Here is a 17515-nt window from a genome sequence, read left to right on the forward strand (position 1 = left end):
TCCTCTCCTTACCTCCCCACCCCCACTCCCTACCCTCCTCCCCCAACCCCCCCACCCCCAGGTCTGGCCGGTCCCGGCCTCAGTGCTTGGGCCGGACCAGGGCCAGCTCTCTCTCCCTAGGCGTCGAACTCTGGAGGTAGGGGGCACGGGGCCAGCAGCTCCGGATGAGAGGCTGCACCGCCCCCCCCCCCCCAATGTGCAGGGAGCATGCGCATTAAAGTGCAGCTGCCTAAGTGCTGGGGGGGGGGGCCTCCTGGAGCTCGGGGAGAGGCGAAGGGGGGGGGGGGTGCTTGCAACTCAAGGGCCGCGGGAAGGGAGGCGGGGCTGGCCCAAGCACTGAGCTGAAGGAGCTGCAAAAAAGAGCGTGGTCGGCTCCAGATCCGTGTAAACAAGGGAGCGATTGTATAGCCGTTTTGGAGGGGGAGAAAATGAGTATGGGGCCCCATACTGCAGTTTTGGTTCCAGCCTCAGAATTGGGGAACCGTATGGGGTGAACTTAGAAAGTAGAGTGGGAAGGGAGGCATTACTGTTCTCTGGTGCCGTCGCTGTTGTAGGTTGTACTTGGTGTCTTTCTCCATGGTGTATGGCGGGAGGGAGACTTACTTAGCCTCTTTTCTTGATTTTTGAGACCATGCCGCTAGTCCCACTTCTCCCACTTCTCCCCATTTTGGGGGTATATCCAACGTAGGATAACATCAAACTTACCTGGCTCTGAGAAACTTGTGTGGTTTTCCATTCTTCTGCCTCTCATTCATGCGCAACCACTGATTCCAAGTCTTGGGAGACCTTTCCAACTCAGGTCGAACTTTCTAACTCTTGAGACCTCCTCGCACTTACTGGCTGTTCCAGACATTCTGGCCCCTGGTTTTATGCATCTTAGTCCTTAGCTGTACATGATCTTGTATTGATATCAGACATGACTGTGAATTGGGGTTCCTCAAAAAGAACCTTCCAAAAGATTGTAAACTGAATGATGATTTATCAATGATCCTTTTCCTGGGCCCCTTAACAAAATGCCACAGCCATATTTTCTGAACCAAAATTGGGAAGAAAGGAGTAGGGGAAGTGTGATCTGACAAAGGATGTTTCTTTGGGAAAGCATCCTTGGTTGAAAATATACTTTCTTTTCTTAAAATGAAAGTCTGAAAAAAAACCACAGAGTTTAGAATTTCTCAAATCCAACTCTAGGAGGTGTAGTAGATACTTGATTATATTTGTGGGATGAATGAGTTGAATGAAAAAAGACATAGCTGTTTCGTGGGAAGAGAATGGATTTGGAGTCAGAGGTTGTATATTCATTATCAAGTTCTGCTGCTTACTGCTTGTATGACTTTTGGCAAATCAGTTTCTTTATCTATCGGAGCACAGGTTGGATTGTCCATAGATGAAGATCTAACTGACATTGAGTACTTCTTCAAATGAATAAGGGTGGCAGGATGTTATGAATAAATGGATAATGATAAAGGGCTTCTGCCAATTAATGAATAAAGATGATGGTCTCCATGGTGCCTGGTGTTAGAGGGATTGAAAACTAATTACTAGGCTCCAGGTGTGTTTGGGGAAAGAGAGGCAGGGAGAAACCTGAGTAAGTTGATCATGCAGTTGAATTGTACTGAATTAAGGGAATAGGCTTTTAACCCAAATCTTCCTCTTATTGACTCTGACTTGTTAGGCTAGGTTAATGTCTTTGAGTCTCTGTTCCCAATCTGTAAAATGAAAATTAAATGGGATTAGATTAGACCTGCCAACAAGAAACCCTTCCAACTCAACATTCAGTGATTTTAAGTTCATGAGGCAAAGCAAAAATTCAATTTAATTAAACAAACATTTATTTATTTATTTTTGAGTGCTCATCATATACAAATCTCTACTAGAGAAATCCAAGATAAAATATGTCCATTGGCCTCAAAAAGCTTACAGTTTAGTGCTCATTTAGAACTAAATCTTGCTTAATCCCTTGGTTTTCTGTTTTTCTGATCCTTTCCTAGACCATTTTTAATGAAGCTTAGGGAATAACAAAATAGGGATTTGGAGGGAATGATACTGGTTTAGATTAGAGGAACAAGATTAGACACAAACATGGGAAATGGGAGAAGACAAGTGTCAAATTTGAAGAGAGCCATACACCATTTTGTCATCTGGGGTAGAGACCTTTCTGCCTTTGGAGGGGGATTTCCCTGGGAAAGAGACAGCCTTCTCAGAACACACTACACCTAATCCTCCCTTACAGATATACAAATAGTTCCTCTTGGGAGACATGGACATAATGAGACAAGGCAAGCATTTTGAGGGTTTGTTTTCTCTCTGATAGTCCATGAAGTTTGGGCAGCTGTGTGCACAACTGGACTTTGCTGTCACTGAGGCAGCCTCTGTCTGTCTGCAGTTGGTATTGATTACACTCCAAGGAAGTGAGCTCTCCTTTATCCTTGGAGCTCAGTTTTCAGTTTAGGGATTATCTAGACCCAGGGCTTCTCCTTCCTGCCAGACATTTGGATGTTTCAAGGCTCCCTTGTTAGTATCTCAACTCCTGTTTGTCGAATGAATGAATTGACCATTTGTTAACTGGTTTTGAGGAGTAGGGATAGTAGCAAAGCAGAGTGAAATTGTTGTCTGAGTCAGGACAGGGTAACCTGTATCACAGTTTGCCAGTGAGTTCAGCCAGAGATAACTTCTGAAGATGACCTGTCCATTCCAATTATATCCCTTCTATCTTTCAAAACTAAGTCCAAGTGATTGGATTGATGAAACCAGTCTTGAAAGTTTCGGAACCATCCCTTAGGCAAAAATATAAAGTAATAAAAATCATCTTTAGCATCTCTACTTGGGAACCCCCTACCACAGACTTGCATTCTTGTATCCCCCAAAACCTGAGGGTAGACCCCTTTTTACCTTTTCTTTTCTCCTTCCTTAAAATCAACATACTTTTGTCTTCTGCTTTGAAGGGTCTTGTTTTCCACTCATTGTCCAGCTTACTGTTCCCATTCAATCTTTGCAAAGTTTTTATTCTCATCTGATTCTTTGAAAAGTTGTGCTCTCTTCTGATTCTAGAATAGTAGAATTGTAGAATGTAGGACTAGGCAGGGAGAACACTCATTTTCTGAGGAGGAAACAGAATTCTACAGAGATGGACTGATTTGTCCCAAAAGTCAACTTTTCTCCACTCCAAAAATTTGCTTTGTAAAGTAAGATTCATCTTCCTATGACTCTTCTAGATATATTTTAAATATTTATAATTGTGCTATTAATATTATATATATATATATAAACTGATATATTTTATTCCAAACTAAACTTGACATTATTTCTTTTGTACTTTCATTTTCAGAGTTCAATTATATTCAGATTTTTTATATTTTAGTGTATATAGCCCTTTCACTTAACAAATGTTTCAAAGCTTTGATTGAAAGAAGTGAATCTCTATAGAGGGGAGCTTTTATATAACACTATGTACAACAAGTCAGCCTAGAAGATCTTTGGGGAAGCAGGGTGACTCCCTCATTTTCCTATTTGATTCTATGAGATGTAACTATTAACAAGGAGGCTAATTTTTGAATCAACTCATATGAACTTTATACATCCAAAGAGTGTTGCCTCTGATCCTGTGAGCCTTTCTTCCATCTGTCCCCTTCAATCAATCAACAAATATTTATTGATGCCTATTCCGTGTCCCTCTCCCTGTGGTTCTAAATGTCAAAATGCTATCCATTCTTCAAAACCCAGAATATATCCTACCTCTTATGTGAAGCTTTGCCAACCCACAGGCATCTGCCCTTTTCTGAATTCCTATAGCACTTGCTGTGTACCATGTAGAAAAGATCACAGACTCTCAAAATTTAAACCAGGGGTTCATAACAGGGTACATGAATTTGTCTTTTATACATACATATACATATATATGTATACATACATATATACATACAATAGAATTGGTTTATATTATAATCTTATGTGTTTTAAGTATTTAAAAACATTATCATGAGATGGGGTCTATAAACTTTATCAGATTACCAAAAGGTACTATGACACACACAAAAAAAAGATTAATAAACTCGAAGTTTAAAGAGATCTCAAAGACTATTGAAACAGTAGCCAAATAAGAATTACCTCTAAAACAGAGCCAGCAAGAGGTCAGGCCTTTGCTTGAAAGATCTTTGCAGAGAGAGAAGGCACTCCCTCCTTTGCCCTCCCTTCCTCCCTGTACCCAGCAGCCCATTCCACTTTGGGATAACTCTCATTGTTGGAAAGCTTTCCTTACATCAAACCTAAATCTGCTTCTCTGTTAACTTCCAGTCATTCTTCCTAAGTCTGCACTTTGGTGCCAGGCAGAACAAGCCTAATCCCCTCTATCACATGACAGCCCTTCAAATACTTGAAGGTGGCTATCATATTCCCCTTAAGTCCCCCTTCTGTCCTCTAAATTCAGCATCAGCAGTTCCTTCAATAGATCCTCACATGACAAGATCTCATGGCCCTTCACATCCCTGTCATCCACTGGACATTCATCATATTTGGTCTTGTACTTAGATTTATTCATATATCATTGTACTTTAAGATTACTAAGTACTTTCTATAGTTTATCTCATTTGATCCTCACAGCAAAATTGGGAGATAGGTGCTATTATATAGTTTCCTTATTTTGTAGATAAGAAAACTAAGGTTGAGAAAAATTGCGTGACTTGCCCTTGGTAACAAAGCTACTAAGTATCTAAGATTCCCTATTATAAGATAAGCTCCTTGAAATAAAAAAAAAATATTCATCTTTCTTTCTTCAAAGATGCTTCATATAATAAAGCACCAGTCTTAGAGTCTGGAAGCTCCAAGTTCAAAGCTTTTTGAAGATGTACAAGTCACTTGATCTCTCTCAGTCTCTTGTGTCCTCATCTAGAAAATAGATAGTTGTAGAACCCTCCACCTCAGGTTTTATGCAAGATGCTTATTAAGTAATGAATATAAAATATTTTGGAAACCTTAAAGCACTACATAAATATCACTTATTTAGACCTTTTGCACAATAGATATTAAATTAAAAGCAAACAAACAAACTTGTACTTCAGGCACTTATACAGTCTGGTTGAGAGACATGCAAACATTCCATTCAATTCAACCAATACCTACTTAGAGAAACATCAGTACACCAGATATAACATGATTCAGTCTTTTCACAAACACCCCAGAATTTACACACCCAAATGAATATTATCCCCTTCAAAGTAGTCCTCTGGGGAAATAATATGTTTATTCCAACAATGTTGCCATTGCTCAGGTGTGTCTGAAAATCCTCCTAGGAGCTAGCTGTCTGATCCAGTCTTTGGGTCACATAAGAAATTCAGTCCAATTACTTTACAGTCATACCTCATTTTTTACTCAAAATCATATTACTCAGTCTAATTCTCCATCTTATTTTTCATCTTTGGCTTCTAATTGTTTTTTATATTTTCCAGAAAGCAGAGTGGATGGATAGTATAATGGATAGAGCAGCAAGAGGACATAAGTCCCACATCTTGTTCTTGACTCACACTAACCATAAGACTTTAAGTAGGCTTCACTTGTGACTTCTGTGACCATGAATTTCATCTATAAAATGGAAGTAATGATAACTTTTCCACCTATCTCACAGATTTGTTGTGAGGATTAAATGAAATACTATAAATGAAAATGCCTTGTAAACTTTAAGGTATTATACAAATAATAAGTTTAGCCCTGTACTTCCAATTACCTGTTGGACACTCAACATATTCAAAACAGAATTCCATTCCTCCTTGAGACATTCCTTTCTGTTGATGGAGCTGACATTGTCTTAGTTGCCCAAATCTGAAACTTGGTAGTCCTCCTTTATTCTTCCTTCTCTTGTGTCTACTACATCTACTCAGTCACTAAGTTATGTCTGTTTTGCTTTAATATTTCTTCTCTCTATTCCATCCTCACCACACTCTACCAATCTAATTCCACTCCACTTCACTTCAAGCCCTTGGTACTGATCATAGGCTTTATTATCCTAGGTTCCTAGCAGATCTCTCAGCCTTAAGTCCCTCCAGATTCAATACATTTTCCACACAATTGCCAAAATAATATTACATCTGTCATGTCACCCCACCTTCTTAGAAACCTTCAGTGGTTCCTTACTGCCTATAAAATCTTTTATCCTACATTCTTGCTCCAATCTATCTTTCCAATTTCATTTCTCATTATATTTCTTTACTCACTCTATGTTCCATCTAAACCACACAATTGGTTGTGTCTGATCTCCTCCTGTCTTCTTGCATTTACACACACTATCATTTCCCATGCTTACAGTACATTGCCTTTATATCTTTGTTTATTAAAATCATTCCTTTCCTTCAAGAAGCCACTCAGGTGCCATGTTCTCTTTGAAACTTTGACTGATTCCCCACCCACCCAAATGAATGTTATCTTACACCTCATTTTTTAAAATACTTTATATCTTTCCCTTTATTTCACTCTACCTCACACTATAGTTATTTGATTACATGTTTTACTATCCTTTCATCCATTCTTAGTTCCTTAAGAGTAAGGACTGCTGGTTTTTTCAATTTTTGTATCCCCAACACCTGGCATATTGTCTTGCATTTAGTACATTTTTAGAAATCGATTGCTGAGCCAAATTGAAATGAATTATGTTCTGTAGGTAACTGGAACAGACAAAAAGTTAGTAGCAGAGATTTGATTTTGGGATACAGAGTAATATATTGTGGCAGGAGATCAGAAAGTTAAGAACTGAGTCATGATGGATACCATTAAAAATGGAATAAGATGACTCACTAAAGAGAATGGGGAAATGGTCTTAGGTATGGAAAGGATCAGGAAGGTGAAGCACCACAGAAACTGGGAGAGAAAAAATCCTCAAAAAGGAAAGGGCAGCTAATGAAGTCAGATGAAGAGTATAAGGAATTAAAAAAAAAAAAAAGTCATATTGTTTATAAACTCTTCTTTATCCTATTTTTATCTGAAAATCTTTCAGTGTTCACTAGTGTTCACATAAACCTGGTTCCCTTTGGAAGATACCATATCTGTGCTCTCTCCAAAACTGGATACTTCTTACCTCATGCCTCTTATCCACACTCTACTCCTACATTAGGCCAAGAGAAGCTGGGATTTTTCCTTGCTCCTTACTGCCCTTTCTAGATTATTTGTTATCATTGATCAACCTCTTTGAGACAGACTCCATCTACCTATCTATATCATGGATTCTTAAACTTTTTCCATTCATGACTCTTTTTTTGCCGAGGAATTTTTACATGGGGCTTAAGATATATAAAATAGGTATGCAAGCCAAACATTTACTGATAAAATCATAATTTTGTAATCTGCACATTCAATTATGTGAACCTATATGGCAGGGGTGGGGAACCTTTTTTCTGCCACTCACTATTAGGTACTTAGAACATCATTCATGGGCCATACAAAATTATTAACTTATTGAACTCAAGCAACAGAAAGTTGATGTACCTAAATTTCAGCTTATCATTGCCTACAATTGCCTTAGCAAAAGATTGCAAGCCTTACATGGCCCTGAGGGCCAGATATTCCCCACCTCTGCCTTATGGGGTTGTGATATAGTTTAAGAAGCTTTGATCTATCTCTATCTTCTTCTACGGATTCTTATTATAGTCATTTGCTGGTATTCTGGTGAGCCTCCCTCCTTTCTCCAGGAATTTAGTACCTGGCTCACAGTGGTTCTCTTCGGACTTCAATAAAACTATGCTGCTATTTCTTTGAATGCTACTATTCATAGTGATAAATATGTTAGGGATATTAGGGATAAGATAGGGATATCTTAGAGTTTACTATTACCTGTAGCTTTTCTACTTCCATGATCCTAAATCAGAAATACTTCTTTTGATCATAACTTCCACATTATTCCATTTTTTGTTCTATCTCATTCTTCCTAAATCTATTCTTTATCCTCACCAAAAGTCCCTCTACCTCTCCCTGTTCTCTCAGTCTGTTACCTTTGCTTTGGTCTCACTTTCCTCCCATCACAATATTAAACCTAGGGTTGTTTAGTTTAACTCTATCCCATTCTTTCCTTTTAAATCCCTTTCTCTTTTATCCTTGCCTGTTCATATCTCACACCAATTCTTGGCTCTGGCCACCATTTGCTACCTCTATCTCTATTCAAGTACTACTGAAGAATCATGTAATCATGCTGAATTGATTCATTGTGACTGTATGTTATTTAATCTCAATTGGACCCTCCATGTTGCATGGGAATCCTTTTTCTTTTTCTTGATCGACACTATCATGCTCCTCAAAATGGCTACAACACTTATTTTATCCTCTTTCCCTCACCCAATAGATGATATCATCTTCTACTAAGAAAATAAGAGACATCTGCTGGGAGCCCTTCCCTCCCACCTCCCCCCCCATTCCATATCTCAGCAGTCTTGTTTATACTATCTCCCATTTTATCTTTTTGCAAAGGGGACCCCTCTATTTGTATCTTTGATCTCATCTTGCATCTGCCCTGGGAGCCTGCCCTCTGGAACTTATTTCAATCTCTTCTTATCCATTTGATCCTTTCCTGCTGTTTGAAAATATACCTAAGTTTTCTCATTTCTCAAAAACCACAACTTTAAGCAATCATCCTCAGAAATTATATCTTTCTCTCTTCTTTTTTCCACTCTTATACTCTTAGAGCTATCAATACTTATTACTTCCATTTCCTCTGTTTCCAGTCTGCAATCTCCTTCAGTCTGACTTCTGACCTTTAACATTCTAATGAAATTATTCTCTTCAAGGCTTCCAATGACCTTTTAACTGTTAAATCCAAATTTCTTCTTGGCCTTCATCCAATTTAACCTCTCTGCACCTTTTAGAACTGTTGACCACTCCCCTTCCCACTCCTGGATGTTCTCTCCCTTGGCTTATTTGATTCTGCTCTCTTTTGGATTCATTTCTTGCATCTTATCCTCAGTTCTCTCTACTGGATCATCATCTATCTCCTGCCCACTAAATACAAATGTATCTGAGGCTCTGTCCTAAACTCTCCTCTCCTCTCCTTTTTTCTTTTCTTTTTTCTCTATTCTATTTCTCTTCATGATCTCATCCATTTATTTGGATTCTATTATCATTTCCCTTCAGATGACTTCAAAATCTATATATCTAGCCTTTTCTTTTTCCTAAACTCTAACCATTTTAGTCACTGATTACTGAACATCTCCATATGGATATGCCATCAACAACTCAAACACAATTTGACTAAAATAAAATTCTTATTTTTCTATTAAAATTATTCTTTTTTCAAACTTCCCTATTTCTGATTAGGATAAGTTCACAGGTATCTTTGCCTCTTTCCTTACTTATTCAAGCCTTATCTATTCAATGTCCACAACATCTTTTCCATCTTCTCAATTCTCATGACCACTAAGAGTTCAAGCCATCATTACCTCTTGCTTAGACTATTACAATGTTCTTTTCCCTGATCCCATCTTCCTCATAGCTGCCAATTTGATATTCTTATGACACAATTATAACCATACTTATCCTTCCCTTCACCTCACTGCTCAAAAAACTATAATGGTGGCCTTTTGCTTCAGGAGAGAAATAAACTGACTTTAAAATCTTCATTAATTTGGCTTAATCCTAAGTTTGCAGAATTATTTTATATAATTCCACATTCTATATTCCAACCCAAATAACCTACTATCTTTTTTCCAAACTCATCATTACACTTCTGCTGCCATCTTTCCCCATACCTGACACATACTCCTTCCTAACTTCTATCCCTAAGAATACTTAGCTTCCTTCAAGATTAACTGATACCTCTCATAGGAACTCTTTCCTCACATCCTTCACTCTCATCTCCTCCATCATTCTTTCCTTCTTGAATTTTCTTGCATTTGCTTACTTATGGGTGTACATGCTTCATTCTGTCCTGCTGCTGCTGCTGCTACCACTCCTTACTTCCCTCACGTAAGCTGAGAACAGGGACTCTCATATTTGTCTCATGTCCCTAATATCTGGCACAATGCCTTCCAGTTAGTAATCACTTAATAAATAAGTCTTGGGGCAGCTAGTTGGTGTAGTAGATAGCACACTAGCCCTGAAGTCAAGAGGACCTGAGTTCAAATTTGTCCTTAGACACTTAACACTTTCTGGCTGTGTGACCCTGGGCAAGTCACTTAATCCCAATTGCCTCAAAAAAAAATTAAATAAATCTTTGAATTAAAAGAGGTCATTGGTGACCAACAGAAAGGAGTTCTAGTAGAATGGTGGGACTTATTGTAGAAGATTAAAGAAGGAGCAACTAGGAATAGAATAGATTTAACAAATATTGACCAGCCACCAAAAAAAAATTTTTTTGTGAAAGATAAGAGAGAAATAGTGTGGTAACTGAGACAAAGAAGCCCCAGGGCCGAATGAAGGTCTTTCCATATCATGGAGACTTATGTGCTTTTACTTCTGTGTGACAATCCTGTCCTTAAGGAAAAGTAAATCAAACTTGTTTTACCAGTATGGATTGGGGGGTGAGGGAAGAGCCGAGACAAGATAAAGCAAGACTAGGACCATAAACCTATGGAGGCTTCCAGAAAGTATGCTTCAGTTCCCCTTTTTTTGAGATCAAAAAAGTGTGGGAAAAGGCCAGAGCTGCCTGCTTTTCTCTCTGGTTGCCAAACAATCTCTGTGTGAACAAGTTGTCTAGACACACCCATATCTTCAAGTCATCTTAAGTTTAGACATACCAGGTTGCTTGGGATTTGGTTGTTGCCATACAAGGTACATATGTTACATGCACATATGAATGCCTGATGAAGCAAGGAAGAATAATTAACAGATTGATTAGTTATCCTTTTTGCAATCCAAACAAGGTAATTGTATAGCAGCTGTGCTTTAGTTACAGTCCAGAAGTGGTCATTAATAAGTGAAACTGTGTTTGCATTTCATAAGCATGTTTGAATTTCTCAAGTTTTGGATTTCATGTGAGGGAGCCAAGCTCAGGCAACACTTTAATGGGCAAACCCAACTTCAATTTAACTTTGGGGATTTTAGAGTATAAACAGAATCAATTAATCAAGAAATATTTAATGAGCTCTTTGCACACTTACCATGTTCAAGGCCCTGTAAGTGCTATAGAATTACTTATTACTTTTTCTAATTATTCTTCTCTCCTATAGATAATTAGCCAGCATTTCTTCTTCACCATGATTATAAAGCTGTTTTTCCCTCTACCCATGACAAATATGCTATTGCCTTCTTTGTAGAACAAGGCAGACTTTAACCTTTTTATATGCAGCAGTCATTGCCCTAGGGGATCTACTTGCTGTGGGAGAAAAGCTTGTCTCCAGCTGTCTTTATCTTCTTATATTCCATGGATGCTCATCTCTCAGTTGTTGGATAGAATTGGAAAAGTATCCATTGTTTGTTGCCAGAACCCCAATGGAACAAACGGCTTGATCATGGGCCAACATGTGGCTCAACACCTGCTAGGAGCTGCCCCCCACATTCATCATTTCTCCTTGGGAAAAAAAAAACACCACCCTTCATATATTTGAGGACAATAATAAGCTATTCTATAACCTTTTAAAAATTATTGTACTTCTTTTATGTTCTTTTTTTAAAGAATGGTTTAAAATTAAATGAGTTATAAGACTTTGATAATGATTGTTGTATCATCTCTGCTCTGGATACACTTCCAGTTCACCCCACCTACCTCTTTGCTGCTTCACAGTGCTAACACACAAAGACCTTAGAATCGATTTAGAGTCAACTCCAAACAGTGACATTAGACATAGCACTGGGTGCAAAAGTAAAGAGATGGAAATAAGCAATGGATGGGTGTGTGTGTGTGTGTGTGTGTGTGTGTGTGTGTGTGTGTGTGTGTGTGTGTAATGTAAGAGGGGAGGAGGATCTCTCCTGTGAGGAGTGGAGATCCGATGGGAATATGGAGCTCCTTACAAAAAGGAGTCTGACCTGCCTGGAGATGACTATCCATATAGGTTGGATAATTAAAATGAAGTCAAGTATCAACCTGTGCTTTCTCTTGGTACAGTAAAAATAAGTTTCTCATCTGTGTCAATGACATACTTGTCTGAAAGTCCTTTTTATCTATCATGTCAGTGTTGAATTTATCCTTTCTGTCAGTCAATCACTGAGCAAACATTTACTGAGTGCCTACTGTGTGCTGGGGGAGAGAGAAAGTTGTTAGGATTATCTCCTTTTCAGGGATGGAAATGAGGGGAGTATGTAAGCAACTTGTATTCTGGCCCTGCTTTTTCCTTTATAGCCAGCCTGAGGGGAAGATATAAAACGCCCGGGCTGGCAGGCCTTTGCCACTCTAGTAATTTACTTTCTTGGGACCGCAGGGGCTTGGAGGGGCTGTAGCTTTCTGCCTGTCCAGCTCTTTGCAGAGTTTGCAAGGATTTCATTTCTTGTAAATTAGCATTTTGATGGGGGCTGGGAGTGGGGAACCGTGGAGTACAAACGCTCCTCACTCTTCCCTCAAAACCACATTCCAGCGTTTATTTTCCTGTACTGGCAAAAGCTGAACAGTAAACATTTACCAAGGGGGAATTTGCCTTCTGCCTGCTCCATGAATGTGTGAGATTAAATATTACCAACTCTCTATTTTGGATCCACTTTTCCATGCCATCAGACAGGCGTCTCGAAGTAACACCTGAGTGGGATTGGAAAGATTGAAAGAACGTGTTCTGAAGGCAGGAAGACTGTTTCCCAGGGGTTCACTAAAGAGCTATTGAGGCTCTGAGGGTTGATCTTACCCAGAAGTCAAAGAAGGCTTCACTTGATATGATTTAAGGAGCACCAGTAAGACCCCTTTCCCAAAAAGTTCTCCCTGAAAATTGATACCTGAAATCTCTCCACTACAAATACAAACTTTCATTCCCTTAGATTAATAACATTATCCCTTTACAAGTGCTGTGAGTCTCTGTCAAAGGACTTGATACTTTAGTAACCTTTATATCTTTTCTGCTGTAGGAATATACTTGTTAAATATATACTTTATAAAACCAACAGCATCTGCAGCTACTGCTTAGCAGAGCCTGACACAGTCTTCCTTAGAGACCTCCCTTCCACATAGCTGCTAGAAATTGAGAGAATATCAGCTTCTAGAAGGACAGGCAGGGCTGGCTTGAATTTGGTCTTTGTCTTCCCAGTGCCTAGTTTTGTGCCTGGCACGTGGTAGGTGTTTGATAAATGGTTATTGAATAAAAATGAGAGCTTTTGTAATTTCTAAGGGCTGTTGGACAGGGATTCTGAATACCTACTTTCTAGTCCCAGCTCTCTGACCTTAGAAGTTACCTCCCCTCTCAGGGCCTCAAAGATTTCCTCATCTGTCAAAAAACAACAACAGTCCTCCTTATTTATCTCAGCAAGGTTGTTGTGAGAATCCAGTGAAATATATGTGAAATGAGTTGGAGAGTATAAAGACTACAAAATTCTTTGAGGGAATTATTATTATTATTGCATTTAAGTTCCACATTAAATCCTTAATATCATAGAATACAATGGGTTTATCAGATACATTTTCTTCCTGCCCAGTGGGGACTAGAGATAGAAAGCACTTTGAAGTAGACACCTTGAAATAAAGTTGATAAAAGAAGGGGAAAAGCATAGAAAGTTAAAGAATGTGTGCAAGTGTGTAAATAAATGCAGTTTTGCTGAGTTCACAATCCTACCCATAGCTGGCCCTATCCTCACCTTTTCTAGCTTTGTGGTCTTGGTGAGGCTGGCTCTTGTGGGCCAGGGAATTCCTAGAATGGAAGGCACGTGAGTGTATGGTCTCTCCAAGGCTTTTCCAACAATGGCTTCTTTCCTGAAACCTCCCAGTTTGGAATTCAGTTTGCCAAAGTTTGGGTGATCTGATTTATTGACCATGGTCTAAGGGTCCTCAGGACAGCCAAATTCCTTTTGTTTGCCTCCTTTTTCTTTGGGTAGTTAAGACTTTTACAATAACTAACACCTGGTTCAATCACAGCCCTATTTACACCTTGAAACAAATGGGATTTGTTACTTCATTACTCTTTTAGAGATAGGGGCATTATAGGGAAACAATCAGAGCAGAAATGAAGGAGCCCCCTCTCCTCCAAGTCTTATCAGCCAAGAGATATTCTGGAATTGTTACAGCACAGGACTAAATATATAGTAGGTGCCCCCCCAAATGTGTGCTGGTTGGATCCATACTTAATCCAGTTTTGTCTACCTTCAGACATGAGCAGTGGTCATAGTCATTCAGAACATTGACCTTGAGGTCCTTCAAGACCCTCAATCATGAAAAGAAGATGTCATTGTCTTCACTTGACTGTTCTTTACTGAAGCAGGAAAGTAGACCCAGATTTTTACCAAAGATTTTGAATAAAAAGGGTTTTCAGGTTCACATTGAGTTACCAAAGAAAATTCAATTAACCAGAACCCCTGTTCCCCACAAATATTTCTCAAGATTTTCATTTGAATTTCCCAAAACCTGATGCCTCTCCTTAGGAGCAGCACAGTCTGCTTTACCTCCTCTCCAATTCTCCCCCACACACCCTGCCTCGTCCCCAACCCACCCAGCACACGTTTTCATCAGTGGGCGTAGGGCCTCCTGGGTATGTGGCAGCCAATTCAGAAATGTACACATGTGCTCTGGAACGAAAAAGGTTGGAAAGCTGTGGTCTAATCCATCCAGGACAGAGGGCTGCCTCATCAGTCCTGTGTATGCTTTCCACTCTACCTCCTCCTTAAAATCCCGGAGGTTCCAGCTGTCAAATTCCTCTGCTAGCCTGGATCCGGAGTTGGGGGGGGGGGGGTGAGAGAGAGAAGGGGGTGGAGAGAGGTGATTCTTTCAGGGTTGTAATTTGCACAGTGAATTTCAAACCTAGTTGTAGTGCAAAGTTAAGTTTTAAAATTAGATTTTGTTCTAAAAAATCTTTGAGAAAGCATTCAAGTCAATGACTATTCTGTAAGCAGAGCCTATTGATAAACTACCTTCAAGGAGGTTATAGAAAGGGAACAGAAAGAGACATCCTCAAACCTCAGGTCCAATCTTCCCTTTCCTGTGAAACTCCTCTTTGAGAATCCATTATCTCTTCCTTCAAACTTTGGTGGTACTTATTAAGGTGCCTAGCATAAGTTTATGAACATAATAGATTTTAGTTTGCACTTATCCATAACACATGAGGTATTAAATGCCAGGACTAAAACAATAAGAGTCCTTACCTTCAAGAATTAATCCCTGTACCTCTGTCCTATAGTCTCACCTTCTACAAGAACCTCCTTAACCTTAGTGCTTTCCTTCTGAAATTATCTCCAGCTTATTCTATATGCATTTTGTTTGCACATAGTTGTTCGTATGGTATCTTTTCCATTAGACTGTGAGCTCCTTTAGAGCAGTCTCTTTTCTTTATAGGAACCTTTAATATGCAATGTAGCACTTAATAAATGCTTTTTGATTGATTTTGTTAACCAAAGTTGAATGCTCCTAAATAAGTGGTTCCTTTTTAACTCTCTCCTTCCTATTTGCTGTGATTTAGGAGACTGCCTCTTAAGCCATGAACTCAAATGGACTTTATAGGATATCTCCAGGTTGAATGTGTAGCTTGGATAAATGACCACTTGTTGCTATTCTTGTTCAGATATGATTAGATCAGAAAGTCTATGAAGTCTCTTCCAACTCTGATATTTCATGATTATGGAGTTACTCTATCTAGTCGCTTTCCTTTCTCTCAAAAATAGTTCTGTGGGATAATCTATTTTATCCTTTTAGACCTCACCCATTTCTGTCATCTGAAGAAATTCCCTGAGTAGTTTAACGAAGTGATGTGTGCCTGCAGGGAGTGGCAGGCAGGACCCTGAAACGAGACAGATATGCCGTCAACCATTGACCCTGCCTGTAGCAAGGTCAGCAACTGTGGGTGCTGATCCACTTGCATCTTTTTCACTAGTCCAGGTTTTAATTTAATTTAATTTGGGAAATTATACCTTGTGTTCTTTTTTTAATGGGGAATCCAACTAGCCTGCTTTTCTTTTTTCCTCTAAAAAGGGGAGATCTCTCCTTTAGCGCTTTGGTATCTTCCTTTCTATAATTCATTTAGAAACAAGGTCTTTGGTCCAGGAATACTTACTCACTTTCTTCCTGGTGATCAGTCCTAAATTTCTTGGAAATCTAGGAAACTTCTTTTATCAAAGAGTTGTCCCTGACAAACTGAAAAATGAGTAACATGCTTCCAATTGGCCTTAGCTTCCCCCAAATCCATTACACATCTCTATTCCTGATGATCACAGAATCACTGGATTTAGAGAAAGAAGTGACTTTAGGAGAATCTCTCATCTAACCTCTTTATTTTATAGCTGACCCAGAAGAGGAGATGTGGTTTGTCCACTATCACATATCTAGTAAGTGGCAGAGTTGTGATTCAAACAAACCGATAAATGGTGGTAGAAAAAGTATTTCCTTTTAGAATTGCTGAGTTCTAGTCCCAACCAAACTTTGTCCTGATTCCCCATGTGCCTTTTCTCTGTTCCTTGGCTTTCAAAGGGAATAATAATCCCCAACACACTTCACAGAGTTGTGAGAATAAAAATAATGTATCTCATTTTAGAAAGTTGAAAGCACTTTACAAATGTGGGAGATTATTATATTTTCAGTCTGTGCTGCTTCTCAGGGTAACGAGTTCCATAAGTTTTCTCCCTCCCTGTGAAGGAGGATGGCCTGTTATTTGTCCTAAAAACTGCCTCTTTCAAGCTTCAGGGGGTTAGGGGTTTAGGGGGAGGAGGGAAGGGTGCCAGTTCTAGGATTTGGGGACTTAGTGAACAAGTCCCACATTTCTTCTCTCCACTACTTTAATAAATTTGGAGAATAGAGAAGAATTGGTTGAATTCCTCTGTGACAGCACCTAGTTTTAGCTCTAAGTTTAGCACACAGTAGGTACTCCATAAATGTCTGTTGAGTGAATGCATACATATTTCCTATGAGGCCAGGTATAAGGCCAAAGCAGATGCAGTTGTGTAACTGTAGATTTTTATACCAATAGCTCATGTTCCAAGAACTTTAATTTGCCGTAACTGTTTTCTTTCCACCATCCTTCCTCCCCCATTCCTCTTTCTCCCTCCTCCCCCTCCCACCATGGGCTGGCTTATAACACTAAAGTCTGTTTTACATGCATATAGATAGATATTCGGTAAACATAAAAATATGTGGTAAATAATGTTGCATTTTTTTTTTTTTATTATTAACACACAAAAGCAAGAAAGCTCCGAGTTAGAGCAGCTGCAATTCAGCCCAGTGTGTGGTAAACCATATGGTCTAAAAAATTAAACAGAATACAACACATGAGTGCAACATACAGGCCTTTATCTGACAGTGCCAAGGACAACCTTCCCCTTGGAAAAGGCCACCCTCAGCATGGGGTCGTGGGAGGATTTTCTCAGATATTTGTAATCACGAACAATAATGAGACCTTGCAGTCTCATCAGCTTTTGCTCACAAGTATTCTCCCATCTATTATCTCATTTTATCTTTATAACAAACCTATGAGTTACATAAAGCAAATAACATTTC

Source organism: Antechinus flavipes, chromosome 2 (genome assembly GCF_016432865.1).
Source record: "Antechinus flavipes isolate AdamAnt ecotype Samford, QLD, Australia chromosome 2, AdamAnt_v2, whole genome shotgun sequence".
Lineage (NCBI taxonomy): Eukaryota > Metazoa > Chordata > Mammalia > Dasyuromorphia > Dasyuridae > Antechinus > Antechinus flavipes.